Genomic DNA, 12,695 nt, shown 5'->3' on the forward strand with positions numbered 1-12,695 from the left:
TCATGTCTATATAGATATAGTTATATAAATAAGGTTGAAAGGGCTTAGGACTGATAACTCACTTTATTTCCTGTTCCTTGTTTGGTTGTGGACTTAGGGTATCCAGTTGTTTGTCCGAGTCTCATTTGAATCTTAGTTATATATTATGTATATGTGTATAGATATAAAAGTTCTTACCATAGTTCAACACCTTTGGGTAGCAAAGGCTTACAAACATACCCAATCATTCAAACAACATTACTAGTAAACTATAATAGGTATAGTTTAGAGAATTACTACATAATATTTCTAGAACAATGAAACATACTAGAGTTAGTTCATACATGAGTTAGTTCTAACATACTATGAAGAAAAACAGAAAGAACATACTATAATGAGAAACAGGGAGGAACATACTATATACTAGAATACTGTACAAATACAAGAATACTATAACATTAATGTGCGCCACTACTTCATGGCATGGCAATATACTGTTGTGTCACGTTTTGTAACCAGAGTCTCTTGGTGGGAGAGCGTGAGTTTGTGTATAGATCTATATAGGATTGACCATCCTACACCTTACTGCTAGCTACAGTGGGACCTGCAGGTCTACGGGTGATGAATGTCATACCATTTCGACGTCTTTGATCATTGTGTTTTACTAGTGAATCAATTATGGTTATAATCTCATCACATTTTACCTTATTTAAACAATTAGCTTAAAGGTAGTTTGTACTAAAATTAGTCACTATATACAATACTACAGTACATATTCATTTTCCCATTACATTTATATCATGATCTTCTCACGTAGACGGTAATGTAATCTATATTTTTGGTAATGATAGTCATACTTGGGAGGAACTCTTACTTTTACAAAAGAACAAACACGCACAACAGTCATGTCTTGGTAGAAGTGTACATTTCATTATAAGTAGAAAATATAGGATTTTATAGGAGATTCAAACATATACATCAAACATCTACATCAAACATTTACAAAAAATACTTACAAATGTTTACAACAAACACTTACAAACATGTTCAAACACTTTCATCAAACATATACAACAATTGACACTAAATTACTTATGAACTCACCATCTTAAATGCCGATCAACTCTTTCAAAATAACTTGTATTCCTAGGTCACCAATAGACAGGTACCGATGACCAGGTTTTGAGAAGAGGGAGCACATTCGAGACTCGTCTTTTATTTTGATTCATATTTTGGTGTCTCTCTCAAACTATACACAGAACACACTTGTATTGAATTATACTATTAATGAAATGGATGATGTTTTTGCTTGTTTACTATTATGCATTGATATGAGTACATGACGTCCTCCGCCCCCGAACGTTTCCACCGTTCCGGTTTAGGGGTGTGACAGATTGGTATCAGAGCTTTGTTTATAATGAATTAAGTATATCAACCCATAAAAGATATACAACTATAAATACATCGAGATTAAAAGACTCTGACCAAGAGTTTATACTTTTAAATAATAAAGTATTTAACCAAAGTATACATACCTGCGTTCCTACTAAAATCGGTGACGTATAGGACAGAACAAAAGTATTGCGGTTGTTAGACATCACAAGCAGGCTTCGGAACATATAATCGGATCTGGGAATGATATAGCTTGATCAACTATATCTTTCCGAGAAGTGTTAGCATGTGCCTAGGAATGGTTGAGGCGTTGAAGAAAGTCTAAAAACTTACCAACACTACTACATTGAAAACTTTAGAACAGAACATAAACTTAAAATACCGTAGGAGTATTTTGTGTTACTATAAATACTTCTTTGATAACTAAAAGGTCTTTATTAGTAGGTTAGTAGTTGTTGAGTGGAAACGCTAAGGTTATATGTGACTAAGGTGTCACAGACTTAGAATTTGTGATCTTTGATTTACTTCTGGTTCCTTGTTTGGTTGTGGATTTAGAGTTAGGACCACTTATTCGAATGTCTATTCTGTTTTGGTTACAAATCACTGGTATGTAGTACGCAAGTATTGAAGTAACTAGTAAGGATCATCCTATAATTATCTTAAGCAGTACGTCTATGAACTATCTTTTTCACCCCTTTTCTTACTTAGATAACATGGATGGATTTAATCTCCCTGACGACCCGTACTTTCAAAACAAAGGTAATGGTGGATGGTTGTATGCAGAGCCAGAAGAGAATCATGCAATCCCATTGGATGATGACTTCGCAGAGAATTTTCCAAAAGATTCTTACTCCGAGCCAGAGGTCAATGATCTACCCCTGGCAGCTTCGATCCTAAATCCTAACCCTCGTCCGGCTTTTCGAGGCCCCAAGCCTCTGTGGGTGGAAAACTTGGCTAGGTGGAGTCAAGAGCAGGTTCAACCAATACCATACAACGGAGATATAAGCTTCTACAACCTGAGCGAGGGAGGCTCAGCACACAGAGTCCTGCCTATCCTGGTCCGCAGAGTTGCTTGAAATGAAGAGCAGGGTAGGACAACCATCAACTGAATCATGGAAGTTGATGCCAATGCAGGAGTTAATACAGTCCGCATTCTCCGTCTTGAAGATGCTAATGGGAGATCTATGAGTGACAATGTGGCTCTGTAGCAAAAATTAGCTGCAAGTCGAGCCGAAGACATAGAGCTCCGAGCACGCCAAAGAGTATATGACCGACACCTTCTTGACGTGGAGCATCAACTGGCAGGATTGATGGTTCACCCGAGGGGTACCCGTCGCCGGTAGAAGATGCTCTACTCATCCATCTTTTGGTTTACGAAATAGCCTTCTTATCTATGGTCTATGTAGCACTTTTCCCGGTAAATATTCCTGTCTTTCAAGTACTATTGCTAGGTCTCTATGCTGTCAAAATTTTCTTATTCTTATGTGATGTAAGACCTAGTAATAGGTCATTTTCCTGAACTAGCTACATCATTAATGCCAATATTGTTGACAGTCATCTAATCTTTTAGGGAAATCTTTATCCAAGTGTTTTCATTTCAATCATACTCTCATCTGTTTTATTGGGCTATGATGATTTAGTCCATGTATCACTCTCTTTATACTCACACTTGATTCTTACTATCACCTTCATCTTTGTAAACTTTTAGTTGAAAGATGCCTACACGTCGATCAACGAGATGCAATCCTCCGATAACCCCAACGTAACCTCCGTCTCCTCCACAATACAATCCAACAGATATCCAAGCTACAGTGGTTGCGTCTGTTTCGGCAGCCTTAGCTCAATTTAGTACTAGTGGTACTAGCGGGAGTGGAACAACAGTTCATTCCACTCAAGTTGATGCTCTAGTGCGCTCTAGAGAGTGCTCGTATAAGGACTTCATTACCCTCTCGCAATGGTTCGAGACTGGCGGAATCATTACCCTCTCGCAATGGTTCGAGAAAACGGAGTCGATCTTCGAGATTTTCTCTTGTCAGGAAGGAAGCAAAGTAAAATTTTCTGCCTACACCTTCTCGGAAAGAGCCTTAACATTTTGGAATAGCCATGTTAGGTCACTTACTCTCATAGTGGCTAATTCTATGGGCTGGGAAGCTCTGAAGGAGCTCATAATTGAAGAGTACTGCCCGAGGGGCGAGGTTCAGAAACATGAACAGGAACTCTGGAGCCTAACCATGAAGGGCTCCGACATAGTTTCCTACACTGCCAGATTCAGCGATTTGGTGGCACTATGTCCAGGAATGGTCTGTACTGAGGGAAAGAAAGTCGCAAGGTATCTTTGTGGGCTGGTGCCTCCATTTCAGGGGAATGTCTTAGCTTCGAACCCCACTACCTTTGACAGTGCCAAGTGAATGGCACAGTGGCTCATCGATCATGGTGTCCGCACCCCGATAACAACAACAACCCTAGACATCCCAGAACCACCCAAGGTCGCTGACAAAAAGAGAAATTTTTTGGATAACAAGAAGAACAAAGCGTCGTAGAACTTTGTCAAAAAGCAGCAGGTCGTGGCTGTTTATGCTGTGATAACCCCTACTGCTACTGCACCAATGAAGCAGTATGCTAGAAGCTTGCCCACATGCAACAAGTGTAGCTTCCAGCACAACGGACCCTGTCGGGAAATGCAGTGCGCTAACTGCAACATGAAGGGGTACACTACTCGTTTCTACAAGGCTCTGGCAAGGCCAATCACCCAAGTCCCCGACGTTGGTGTGGGTCAGGCTTGCTATGGATGTGACTCAATGGATCACTACAAGAGGAACTGCCCGAAGGCAGGGAACGCGGGCGGAGTGGGAAGGGTTTCAGCTATTGTCCACGTGGAAGCAATAGCCAACCCTAAAGTGGTCATTGGTACGTTTCTCCTCGATAAATGTTATGCATGCATACTGTTTGATAGTGGAGTAGAGAGGAGTTTCGTGAACCAGAAATTTGCTCACTTACTTAAACAAAAACCATGTGCACTTAAAGAACTGTTCACTATAGAAATGGCTAACAAAAAGACTGAGAGCACTAGCAGTATATACATAGGATGTACGCTTACTCTAGATAGCCATTCATTTCCAATCAACCTCATGCAGGTCTCAATTAAAAGTTTCGATGTCATTATCGACATGGATTGGTTGAGCTCTCATCGTGCTAACATCATGTGTTATGAAAAGGTCGTTCGTCTAAATCTACTGTCTACTGAAACCCTAGTTATTTATGGAGACAAACTTGACACGAACCTTCGTATCATCTCGAGTATACAAGCCCAAAAGTACTTACGAAAGGAATGTCATGCATTCCTTGCCCATGTTGTTGATAGGAGACAAGAGACAAAAGACATAAAGAACATCCCAGAAGTACATCATTTTCCCGACATCGCAAAGTCGAGTTCAGAATCGACTTAGTTCCATGGGCTACCCTAGTATCCAAATCATACAATCGTCTAGCACCAGATGAGATGCAGGAAATACCCGGTCAACTTAATGAACTGCTCAACAAGGGCTTTATTAGAGCTAGCTTCTCACCCTGGGGAGCACCGGTCTTGTTCGTGAAGAAGAAAGACGGATCGTTCCGTATGTGTATAGACTACAGAGAACTAAACAAACTAACCGTGAAGAATTGTTACCCTCTACCTCGCATAAACAATTTGTTCGACCAACTGCAAGGGGCAAATTACTTTTCGAAAAATGATCTGAGATTCGGGTATCACCAGTTACGAGTGCTAGAAGAGGATGTACCCAAGACAACCTTCCGAACTCGTTATGGACACTACAAGTTCGTAGTGATGCCCATCGGATTAACCAATGCACCCGCAGTGTTCATGGATTTAATGAACCGAGTGTGCTGTCCTTACTTTGATCAGTTCGTTATTGTGTTCATCAATGACATACTTATCTACTCTCTAAGTAAGGAAGAGCATAGTTAACACCTACGCCAAGTTTTAGAAACACTACGATCAGAGAAACTTTATGTAAAGTTATCTAAATGCAAATTTTGGATTTGAAGAGCCGAATTCTTGGGTTATGTGGTTAGCGAAGAGGGAATTCACGTGGACCCTGTCAAAATAAAAGCCATTGAGAATTAGTCAGCACTGAAGACGCCTATAGAGATTCGTCAATTTCTAGGCCTTGCTGGCTACTACTGCAGGTGATGTGTGTAAAACTCACTTAGTTTTAATCCTACTTTAATTATCAAATAACACACAAAAGGCAGTGAACCTATCAATTGTGGTATAGTTCAAGCAAGTAGGGTATCGAACACAGGGAACGGCAAATTAAATTAAAAACTAATTCTATCTAAATTACTTTAGCAAATAAGGGTTTTTCTCTAGTTTTACAAGACTAGAAACTTATTAAACAAAACTAATGCAAGGCTAGAAAAGAACAAATTAACTAGATTCAATAATGGGAAAGAAACTTCTGTTTAGTTCAACTCGGTTAACTTTATGGTTGCTTTTAAGGTAATAGTGCAATGGATTAATTCTTTCGTTGGTTACCGATTCAAGTGATTAAGTTGTGTTCACTACCCTAATCCTTAGCAAATAAACTAATTCAAACAGTGGCCAATTGCTTAACTTAATTATATTTACTAGATTAATTATTCGGGTTAAGTTAGACTTGCAATAGCTAATTAAATTGTTATCTTTAATTAACCTCTTGTTCAATAGTCATCTTACAAGCTTGCACATGAATTTACTCAATTTACTTATTAATCCTAGTTTCATATTCATTAATCCTAGACATATGATTTAGTGGTCACTTATCATATGAGGTTGATAATTAATAGATGTTCATGCTAATTAACTATCTTCCTATTAACAGAAAATAAATTATCATTCATACACAAGGTTCTTTAGCAAGCTAAAATAACAATTAATCACCAACTTAGAATTAATCCTACCAATCAATCAAACCATATTGTCAACTTTGTATCCCCAAACAGAAGTATAAAGAAATTAGTTCATAACTAAGGTGAATAACAGCAAACAAATAAGTTCAAGTTGCTTAATCATATTGACAAAACAAAAGAATTAAGTAGAATGATGAAATTACGCCTTAATTACTCCCGGAATTGGATTCTAGCTTCTTTGGTCGACTTCTAGGGTTCTTCTGGCTTTTTATTCGCAGCTTAACACCTCTGAAACTTCCCAGAATTCTCCTTCTCGATCTGTGGAATTATCTTTAAATAAGCGGTTCGACTCGTCGAGTCAAGTGGTGACTCGTCGAGTCCCTCTCACATTCTACGTAACCTGATAACTGTCTTGACTTCCGAATGCTTATCTCTCTGAATCCGCGACCGGACTCGTCGAGTCAAGAGATAACTCGACGAGTAGAAGCCTTATTTTGGCTGTTTTCTTTCTTCTTTCCAATCTTGAGCTCTCAACCGCTTCTCTTGCTTCCTTTCGCTTCCGAGCTTCATCTTTGGACTGAAAAACACAATTTAACACTTTTAAGTACCTTTTGTCCATAATATGCGATAATTTAGCCAATATATGAATAAAAAACTATACTTAATACACACTAAATATGCACATATCAAAATACCCCACACTTGTCTTTTGCTTGCCCTCAAGCAAAACTGAATTTTAACACATTAGAATCACATATAATAACTCCAATCCAACCCAGCCATTACGCCAAGACCGCAACGCATGCATTTGTGTCTAAAATTTTTCCTAAAGAACCCCCCATATTCCAAATACTCACAATCCTCATAAACATTCACCCACTCACCCCGAACTATGCTCATTTTATGCAACCCTCCGAATCCATCCTCAGAAAACCTCTTAACCTCAAGGTATTTTTAATCGAGCAACCCAAGCATACATATTCTAGAAAATTACAATTTATCCGATACCACTATGGAATTCTTTGAATTCTTCACTTCTTTGAACATTTCATCTTTGATATCTTTGAATTCACCAACTTGTACTAGCTTTTGGTATCTTCAACTTTTTGGATTTTTGGAATTTTGATCTTTGAACTTCATACTTTAACTTTGATGCTCCAAAAATTCTTCAAACTTTTCTTGTAATTCTCTCTCTCTTTTTTTAACATGTATTTCTCACTTTTTTTTTTTTACTCAAATCCTACATGCTTAAGCAGGGGCGCTCAATCTCAATCTTTATTGGCTAATGATAAAAATTTTCCTGGATACATTTCAGGTTTAGGCTGCTAAACATATTGCATCCCTCAGGCTGAGCAAGGTCGTGTTTTTGTCTCATGATTTCACTAGAATAAGGAGGCCACAAATGCACTAGAACGTATATAGGCTCAACTAAACATTTGGGTTGTCATGCAATTATTAACACAATTCTAACATGAAATCCTATTTTTTTACCAAAATTTTCTAATTAAATCCTAAATAATACTTTTGGTATGCAAAAATTTTTTAAAAATTGACTATTATGTAACCAACCCCCTACCCCACACTTATGTGATGCAATGCCCTCATTGCATACTATGCATAGAAACATAAAAATAAAGAGGGAATCGGAACAAACTCCCCTGGGATAGTAGTGGATAGGTTGATCACTCTCATTTAAGCTCCATCTTCAATAAACTTCATACATGGGAACAATCTCATCCATGTATCGTGTGGGTCGCTCTAAACATGCGAAAATCGGCATAAGATCTTCAAGAATGGATATGGAAGTGGAAGGATGCAAGTGGTATAAGTAGTAGCATCAAATCAGCAGTCCATCGGTGTAAAAGATGATCGACTCGTCGAGTCTTATGATGGACTCGTCGAGTACCAGCGCGCCTTCTCAGAATATGTAGAAATACAAGGCGACTCGGCGAGTCTACTTAGTGCACTCGTCGAGTAGGCCACTGAACGAAAAATTTTGGTATTTTGCAACTGTTTTAGCTTCTAAAAACTTCTTTAACCCTTCCTCACATTTGGACTCAATTGCTCATACTCCTAAGACCGGACTTGACACTTTGATGTTAAAAACTCGCTTCCTTGACTCGCTCTCACACGAAAAACAACCATGCTTTACCTCATCCTAAGCAATCAAAATGCAATCCTGAAAATACTTAAAGCAAACAACTATTAAACAAAATAATATCTTAAAGCATACACATCAAAAATAAAAGAAAATAAAAATGCAAATTGTTTAAACACAAAAACACAAAAATTAATCCTCATCCTCCTCATCATCGTTATTGGCTCCACTTCCTCCCGCTCCGCTATGGCGTGCACTAATCCTCTCGTCCCACGATGGAATATATGGATAATTCCCACCATCAATATGTGGAATATTGAAGTGGTCAAAAAGTCGTATGTGGGATTGATTGCTAAAATTTAGCCCCCGCGCCATTTGGTCTTGCATCCGCCTCATCTCTATGTTGTACCAATCCATTGGTACATCTTCATTCTCTACCGGAATCACCGGCGGCTCATCCTCCATATCCCGTTCCCTTCTCGGTCTCACCCTCCTTCCCGGTGCTTCAGAACCTACAACCGGATCATCATTTGGGATGGCATAATGGCCACCACCATAGTCTTCAATAATTCGGGCCCTGCGGAAAAGAATAGGATTAAATGGGGGTGTCGGGATCAAAGTCATGAGGTTCCAGGCACCACGGTTCATCAACCCGAATGAATTAGCCAAACGGGTGACAAACATGCCTCCATTGATGCGCGATGTTTTGCGATCTTTGACCGCACCCGCTGAGAGGTATGAAGCAATACACCATGGAATGTTGCAAAAGACGCCGGGTGTGATAATGCTCCAAAGGTAGAAAACATCAAGGTTGGAAACCTTGTCATCGTCCTTCCTCTGGTTGATGGTGGAGGAAATAAGGCGGTGAATGAGGCGGTGGGTCGGGGATCGGATGCTCCCTTCCTGCGCGGATTTCGGGATATAAACTTTATTCCCAATGGTGTTCCACCAACCCGTGCTCGTGACTCCATCGGGGAACGCCATATGAGTGTTTGCCAAGAAAGCCCGAAAGATGTTTGTTGAAACCAACGGTTGATCATAGATCCCTAGCCGGCAAGCAAGATCCACCACCGAGCATTGACGATACTCGCCCCCAAGACAAAAAGTAAAGCTCGTCGGGTGATACACATCCACTCCCCCATGAAAAGATACCGTGGAAAAGAACTCTAAACATAGCTCCAAATAAACCGGTTCTTGAATGCGGAAGACCCGGCTCCACCCATCACACACCATGCTGTTGCCTTCATGTTGGAACTCCTTCAAAAGGTAAGGAGCTAGTTCTTCTTCATAGCGAACACTCTGCAGCCATTCCCAATCAATTCTGTTCGGTACATACACCTCCTTCTTTTTAATATCGGCAAGCTTCTTTTTCCACTTCCGCATTGTTGAAACGGACTCGATTTGCGGGAAGTTTAACCATGGAAACTCCCCTTGGTTACCAGTTGAAGATTGTCCTCTTCTGAACATGATTTCTGCAAAATAAACACACAAAACCCAGAAACACAGAAAATAATTAAAAACTGAAATGTAACTGTAAATCGACTGGACTCGTCGAGTCCATGCCTGACTCGACGAGTCGCGCAACCTGCACGAGTCAGTCGACGGGTCGCATGAAATTGGACCTTAAAACTTGTAATTTCTGTCAAGGGTTTTTGTTCAAGGACTTCCTACTAAGTAATAAGGTCAAACTAAGCATTCAAAACAACAATATTCATGAAAAATCGAAACCCTAGAATTTCATTATTTTTCAAAAACGGGTTTTTTACATGCAATTGCAGGCATAGATGGCCTTATACTCTCATTTTCTTTAGAAATCAAGAAGAAAGTTGTTACCTTTTGATTTTAAACCTTGAGAAATTGAAGAAGATTGGAAGATTTCTTTGAATGCTTGAGAGTGTTTGCGAATGGGGGTACCCGGCGAGTGTGATGTTGAAATTGAATTTTTAGGGTTAAAACCCTATTTACCAGATGTAAAAGTAATTTCGAAATTAATTTTTTTTTTTGTAAATAAGACCGACTCGTCGAGTTGTGGTTAGACTCGCCGAGTCTGGTCGAGAAGTTAAATGCTTTTCTGGAATCCATGTTGACTCGTCGAGTCGTGGTCAGACTCGGCGAGTCATTTAAAAATTTGCATATTTTTCAAAATTTTTCTGTTTATTATGAATAATTTCACCCCACACTTAAGCTATGCAACTCTCAAGCAGACATGCCCGATGATTTAGAAGATTTAAGAATAAAAACGAATGGAAAATAAAACGAAAAATAAAAAGAAGACTAAAAAGTAAAAGAAAGCAAACTCTATTGAACGGGTTGCCTCCCGCCAAGCGCTTCTTTTTGAGGAGTCATTAGCTAGACTCCTTCCCATTTACGTTTTGTCGCCTTCAAGCATCGGGAATGTACGCCTCACTTTTTGTGGTTTATACTTGGTCTTGTAGGCGTAAATCTTTTTCTTGTAAGCCCTCTTCAATTCGTGTCTTCTCCTTTTCATTGCTTCATCTTCAGCTGCTTGGGCTTTCTTTTTTCTCTTTTTCTGCTTTACCCTCATCTTTTTCACCAATTCTTGAACATCCTTCTCTTTAAATTTAATGACTTCATATTTCATGATGGTCCGTGCTTTAGGTTTAGTGGTGAATTGGTGATCAGCTTCTTCCTCCCTATCCTTTATTCCTGCATTCTTTCCCGTGCTTAACCCTTTTCCAAATGGCATCGTATCAATGCATGCTACATTGGCGTGTTGCACCTCCATTCCTTTTTCCTCTTCTGCCAATTGTTCTTCATAAACAGTAACTGAAACCAGGGTATGTGAAGAACTGTCAATAAATAAATCAGCTTGAGTTAAGTTTTTCTCCAAATCAACTTGACTCGTCGAGTCCATTATGTCGACTCGGCGAGTCGGGACGGGTTTCACCAATTCTGGATCGTTTTCTGAGTCGGCTCCTTCCAGTAGCTTTTCTAGCTCCTCCAAGTCTTTGTCAGCATCTGAAACTGCTTCTGAGTGTAGCGTGAACTTACTTGGGTCTTCTTTTAATAAAATATCAAGCTCTTTTTGCAATACCTCATCATCTAATTGGATAAATGAGATTTCTTCTCGCTTTTCTTCTTCTTGCTTGATCTCTGGATTAGCTTTAAACATCACCCACTCTTAATGTCAAAGTGGTCTCGGATATGTCAATTAGGGCACATGCGGTGTTTAAGAATGTTCTGCCCAAAATAATTGGTATTTCGGGGTCTTCTTTCATCTCCACCACCACAAAGTCTACTGGGAAGATAAACTTGTCTACTTTGATAAGGAGATTTTCACATATGCCTTGTGGATGAATAATTGTTTTATTTGCCAAATGGATTCTCATATTTACCGGCTTTGGCGCTGGTAAATTTAGCTTCTTAAAGAATGAATAGGGCATCAAATTAATGCTTGCCCCTGAATCAGCCAAAGCTCGTGTGGAAACATCATTGCCAAATTGGCACGGGATTACTATATTACCCGGATCACCCTTCTTCTCAGGTAGCTCACTCATCACTATCTCCGCGACTTCAGCAAGATCTTTCCTGGCAGCAAACAAACCCTTAAGCAAGTTAAAGTATTTGGGAGTTTGGAGCATTGTGTCCACGAATGGCATATTGACTTGTAAGGATTTAACATGCTCCATGAAGGTTCTATAGGCTTGAACTTTTTCTGAAGGAATGGCTCTGGATGGGTATGGCAAAGGAGGGTTGTATGTCTTCAGAAAACTTGCTTTTTTATCCTTCCCGACTGGACTCGTCGAGTCCATTTTGGTGACTCGGCGAGTCGGATCGAGTTCTTCTCGTTCTGGTTCTTCTTCCTTTTCTGCCTTCCCTTTGGAAACCCTTAGTGTTTCTGCCAATTCTTCTTCACTGCTGGAGGTTATAACGCTCACGTTCTCGTTCCTTGGATTGGGTTGGGTGTTGCTCGGAAGTTGACCCGGTTTTCTTTCGTTTACTTGATGTGCAAGTTGTCCCAGCTGTTTCTCAATGTTGAGAATGGAAGCTTGCTGATTCCTCAACATGTTCCTGGTTTCTTGCATTGCTACATCGTGATCATTATGCCTTTTCTCGGACGCGCTTATGAATTTTGTAAGTATGTCTTCTAAGTTTGTCTTCTTGTCCGTCACCGGTTCCTCCTTTTGATAATAACCCCTCTCCCTCTGCTTATATTTTTCTTCCTTAGCCTTTCTGTACTCTTCGTAGGGGAGCCACTCCTTCTTCGGTTTCCTCCAGTCTTCATCATATCTGTCGCCACTGGAATAAAATACTTGAGCCTTTTTATTTCCATTCTCGTCTCGATCACAATCCTTTGTAAGATGGGGGCCGCCAC

The sequence above is a fragment of the Lactuca sativa genome, chromosome 6 (assembly GCF_002870075.4).
Source record: "Lactuca sativa cultivar Salinas chromosome 6, Lsat_Salinas_v11, whole genome shotgun sequence".
NCBI lineage: Eukaryota > Viridiplantae > Streptophyta > Magnoliopsida > Asterales > Asteraceae > Lactuca > Lactuca sativa.